At 63.3% G+C, this 5,321-nt stretch overlaps 1 non-coding gene across 1 annotated transcript; it reads left to right on the forward strand.

Moving 5' to 3' along the window:
* The first annotated feature begins 1,195 nt into the window (after nt 1-1,195).
* Nucleotides 1,196-1,314, forward strand: LOC131862663 (5S ribosomal RNA). Its single transcript, XR_009361601.1, has one exon. It is a non-coding gene; the product is annotated as a 5S ribosomal RNA (ribosomal RNA).
* Nucleotides 1,315-5,321: the final 4,007 nt, after the last annotated feature.

Below are 5,321 nucleotides of genomic sequence, written 5' to 3' on the forward strand. Positions count from 1 at the left end.
ACTAAGGTGCGTGCCAAGGTGGGTCATAGGGTGGGTGCCAAGGTGGGCACCAGGGTGGGTGTGCACCAACCCTAGCCAGGGTAGGTCACGGGGTGGTTGTCGGGGTGGGCGTCAAGGAGCCAAGGTGGGTGGCAAGTAGCCAAGTTGCGTGCCAAGGTGGGTGTCGGGGTGGGTGCCAAGGATCCAAGGTGGGTGCCAAGGAACCAAGGTGGGTGTCTGGGTGGGTGCCGAGGTGGGAGCCAGGGTGGGTCCCAAGGTGAGTGCAAAGGTGGGTGCCAGGGTCAAGGTGAGTGCCAATGTGGGTTCCAAGGTGCCAGGGTCAGGGTGAGTGCCAATGTGGGTTCAAAGGTGCTAAGTTGGGTGCGAGGTTGGGTGCGAGGGTGGGTGGGTGCCAAGGTGTGCTAGGTGGAAGCCCGGGTGGGTCGGCATCCCATGGGTGTCGAGTTGGGTGCCTGATGGGTGCTTCTTGTCAAGTTTTAGTCGTCGGGACTCATTTCGAGCCTTAGAGGTCGTTTCTTGTCCGGTTGCCCTGTCTTCGACCTGGGAACCCAATTTTGGTCCTCGGGTCCCATTTTTTTTTGTCTCGCATCCCACTTTTGGCCTGTGGCCTTTTCGGGGTCGATTCTCGTTTTGGGCATCAGAGCATGTTTCTTCTCCTAAAACCCAATATTTGTTTATTAAGTCTCGGAACACATTTTTGTTCTCGTGGACCCATCATGGGTCTTGGAACGCATTTGTGGTCCTTGGGTCCCATTTTGCATCCCGAAACTTGTGTTTTGGTGCTTGATCCCTATTTTGGGTGCCCACCTTGCACCAAGTGCGCACCCGGGGCAAACCGAGCGCCTTGGTGCACCGGGGCAAGATCGAGCGTGCACCCGAGGCGCCCCGAACATGCACCAAGGTGCACTCGGCCCACATGTGAGCGCAGGTCGTTGCGCCCGAGGTGGTGTGTGGGCACCGCGTTGCAGACGGGACACTGCACGCACACGACGCCCCCTCCAGGTGCACGCACGTAGGCCGGGCCGGGTGCACACCCGACGCCCTAGCAAGGTGCGCGCACCCGGGCAGGGCTCACACTTGGCGAACGGGGCGCACTTCGCGAGGGAGGGTGTGCACCTCGACGGGGGTGGGTGGCCGGGGTGGATTCGCACGTGGGTCGCGGTTTGCTAAGTACACACTGCGACAAGCTCATAACGGGTGCGATCATACCAGCGTTAGTGCACCGGATCCCATCAGAACTCCGCAGTTAAGCGCGCTTGGGCCGGAGTAGTACTGGGATGGGTGACCTCCCGGGAAGTCCCGGTGTTGCACCCTTTTTTAGTTTTTCGCCGGGCGTCGCAATGCTATTTGAATAAACCTTTTGCCCGTTTGCGTTCTCGTCGGGGCCGGGCCGGGCCGGGGTGCGCTGCCCGCACTACCGCGCGCGCGGGGGGCGACACCGAGCGCGCACCCGAGGCGCCCCGAGCACACAGGCCACGGTGCAACCCGGGCGTTGTGCGCGCACCCCGGTGCGCCCGAGGTGCTGCGCGCGCACCCAGGTGAAATCGGTGTGCACCTCGGCCAGTGCGCGCTCGGTCGAGTCGCGCACGTTGGCCAAGGTGCACGGTGATGTTTCTTACTCTAAGGTTCCGCACCAGACGCCCGGGACAGGTGAGCGAAGCTGGGCGGGGCCGGGTGCGCGGCCGGGGCAGGTGCACGCAGCTGGAGAGAGCTTTGGAGCACACTTCGGAGCGCACCAATGATGCGCTCCATTCAAAAGTTTCCTGAAAAGGCAAAAAAAGTTGAGATTATAGAATTTCCCACTTGAGAGATTGTAAAAAAAAAAAATTTAAAATGAAGGAAACGCGGGTGCCAAGGTGTGCGCAGCCCAGCCAAGGTGTGCGCACCAAGGCGCCCACCCTGGCGAAGGTGCACGCAAGGTGCGCACCCGAGGCAAACCGGACAATTAACCCAACTTTCGACTTCGCGCGCACCTTGGAGCGCACTTCGGAGCGCTCCTTGGTGCGCACAAATCTTGGGCACCTCGGAGTGCACCATGGCGCCCACCAAGGTGCGCACCCGGGGCAAACCGAGCTCCGACTTCGTGCGCACCTTGGAGCGCACGAAAGGTGCGCACCATGGCGCCCACCAAGGTGCGCAGCCCAGCCAAGGCGTGCGCATCAAGGTGCGCACCCTGGCGAAGGTGCGCACCCGGGGCAAACCGAGCTCCGACTTCGTGCGCACCTTGGAGCGCACAAAAGGTGCGCAACCCAGCCAAGGTGTGCGCACCCCGGTCAAACCGAGCTCCGAATCGTGCGCACCAGAGGTGCACGCCATCGTGCGCACCTTGGAGCACACTTCGGAGCCCTCCTTGGTGCGCGCCGATGTTGCGCACCTCGGAGCGCACCCGGGGAAAACAATGCAATTAACCCGACTTTCGACTTCGTGGGCACCTCGGAGCGCTCTCGGGTTCGCACCTCGGAGCACACCGAGGTGCGCACCTTTGATGCGCTGCCTTCACCAATTTCCAGAAAAGGCAAGAAAACATTGAGAAGGTGTGCGCACCGAGGTGCCCACCCTGGCGAAGGTGCACGCGAGGTGCGCACCCGGGGCAAACCGGGCTCCGACTTCGTGCACGCCGCACCTTGGAGCACACTTCGGAGCGCTCCTTGGTGCGCACCAGGGCGCGCAACCCAGCCGAGGTGCCCACCCCGGCGAAGGTGCACGCGAGGTGCGCACCCGGGGCAAACCGGGCTCCGACTTCGTGCACGCCATGGTGCCCACCGCGGCGAAGGTGCACGCGAGGTGCGCACCCGGGGCAAACCGGGCTCCGACTTCGTGCACGCCGCACCTTGGAGCACACTTCGGAGCGCTCCTTGGTGCGCACCATGGTGCCCACCAGGGCGCGCAACCCCGCCGAAGGTGCACGCGAGGTGCGCACCCGGGGCAAACCGGGCTCCGACTTCGTGCACGCCGCACCTTGGAGCACACTTCGGAGCGCTCCTTGGTGCGCACCATGGTGCCCACCAGGGCGCGCAACCCCGCCGAAGGTGCACGCGAGGTGCGCACCCGGGGCAAACCGGGCTCCGACTTCGTGCACGCCATGGTGCGCACCGCGGCGAAGGTGCGCACCCGGGGCAAACCGGGCTCCGACTTCGTGCACGCCGCACCTTGGAGCACACTTCGGAGCGCTCCTTGGTGCGCACCAGGGCGCGCAACCCAGCCGAGGTGCCCACCCCGGCGAAGGTGCACGCGAGGTGCGTACCCGGGGCAAACCGGGCTCCGACTTCGTGCACGCCGCACCTTGGAGCACACTTCGGAGCGCTCCTTGGTGCGCACCATGGTGCCCACCAGGCCGCGCAACCCAGCCAAGGTGTGCGCACCAAGGTGCACGCGAGGTGCGCACCCGGGGCAAACCGGGGTCCGACTTCGTGCACGCCGCACCTTGGAGCACACATCGGGGCGCTCCCGGGTTCGCACCGGCGTTGCGCACCGTGGTGGGCACCTCGGAGCACACCAAGGTGGGCAGCGAGGTGCGCACCTTTGATGCGATGCCTTCACTAATTTCCATAAAAGGCAAAAAAAAAACGAGATTTTAAAATTTCCGTTTTGAAAGATAGTGAGAAAAAGGGAATGCTGGTGCCATCTTGAGCCCGCCCTGGTGCGCAGCCCAGCCAAGGTGTGCGCACCAAGGTGCCCACCCTGGCGAAGGTGCGCGCCCGGGCAATTAACCCAACTTCCAACTTCGCGCGCGCCAGGGTGGGAGCGCACCCAACAACCGGGCCTGGGAAGAGCCAATGCGAGAAACCCCACCAAACGCTCTGACAAAAAAAGAGGGGGCGCTCCAGTAACCCCGCTTCGGAGCGCACCCTGGGCAAACCCAGCCAAGGTGCCCACCCCGGCCAAGGTGCAGGCGAGGTGCGCACCCGGGGCAAACCGGGCTCCGACAACGTGCACGCCGCACCTTGGAGCACACTTCGTAGCGCTCCCGGGTGCGCACCTCAGAGCACACCAAGGTGGGCAGCGAGGTGCGCACCTTTGATGCGCTGCCTTCACTAATTTCCAGAAAAGGCAAAAAAAAAAGGAGATTTTAAAATTTCCGTTTTGAAAGATAGTGAAAAAAACGGAACGCGCGTGCCATCTTGAGCCCGCCCTGGTGCGCAGCCCAGGTAAGGTGCCCACCCTGGCAAAGGTGCGCACCCGGGCAATTAACCCTACTTCCGACTTCGTGCGCGCCAGGGTGGCAACCGGGCCTCGGAAGAGCCAATGCGAGAAACCCCACCAAACGCTCCGACAAAAAAAGAGGCGGCGCTCCAATAACCCCGCTTCGGAGCGCAGCCGGGGCAAACCCAGCCAAGGTGCCCACCCCGACGAAGGTGCACGCGAGGTGCGCACCCGGGGCAAACCGGGCTCCGACAACGTGCACGCAGCACCTTGGAGCACACTTCGAAGCACTCCCGGGTGCCCACCGGCGTTGCGCACCGTGGTGGGCAGCGAGGTGCGCACCTTTGATGCGCTGCCTTCACTAATTTCCAGAAAAAGGCAAAAAAAAATGAGATTTTAAAATTTCCGTTTTGAAAGATAGTGAAAAAAAAGGAACGCGGGTGCCATCTTGAGCCCGCCCTGGTGCGCAGCCCAGGCAAGGCATGCGCACCAAGGTGCCCACCCGAGGTGCACACCCGGGGCAAACCGGGCTCCGACTTCGTGCAGGCCGCACCTTGGAGCACACTTCGGAGCGCTCCTTGGTGCGCACCATGGTGCCCACCAGGGCGCGCAACCCAGCCAAGGTCTGCACACCAAGGTGCCCACCCCGGCGAAGGTGCACGCGAGGTGCGCACCCGGGGCAAACCGGGCTCCGACTTCGTGCACGCCATGGTGCCCACCGCGGCGAAGGTGCACGCGAGGTGCGCACCCGGGGCAAACCGGGCTCCGACTTCGTGCACGCCGCACCTTGGAGCACACTTCGGAGCGCTCCTTGGTGCGCACCATGGTGCCCACCAGGGCGCGCAACCCAGCCAAGGTGTGCGCACCAAGGTGCACGCGAGGTGCGCACCCGGGGCAAACCGGGGTCCGACTTCGTGCACGCCGCACCTTGGAGCACACATCGGAGCGCTCCCAGGTTCGCACCAGCGTTGCGCACCTTTGATGCGCTGCCTTCACTAATTTCCAGAAAAGGCAAAAAAAAACGAGATTTTAAAATTTCCGTTCTGAAAGATAGTGAAAAAAACGGAACGCGGGTGCCATCTTGAGCCCTTCCTGGTGCGCAGCCCAGGCAAGTTGTGCGCACCAAGGTGCCCACCCTGGCGGAGGTGCGCGCCCGGGGCAATCCGGGCTCCGACTTC

This window comes from Cryptomeria japonica, unplaced genomic scaffold (genome assembly GCF_030272615.1).
Source record: "Cryptomeria japonica unplaced genomic scaffold, Sugi_1.0 HiC_scaffold_50, whole genome shotgun sequence".
Lineage (NCBI taxonomy): Eukaryota > Viridiplantae > Streptophyta > Pinopsida > Cupressales > Cupressaceae > Cryptomeria > Cryptomeria japonica.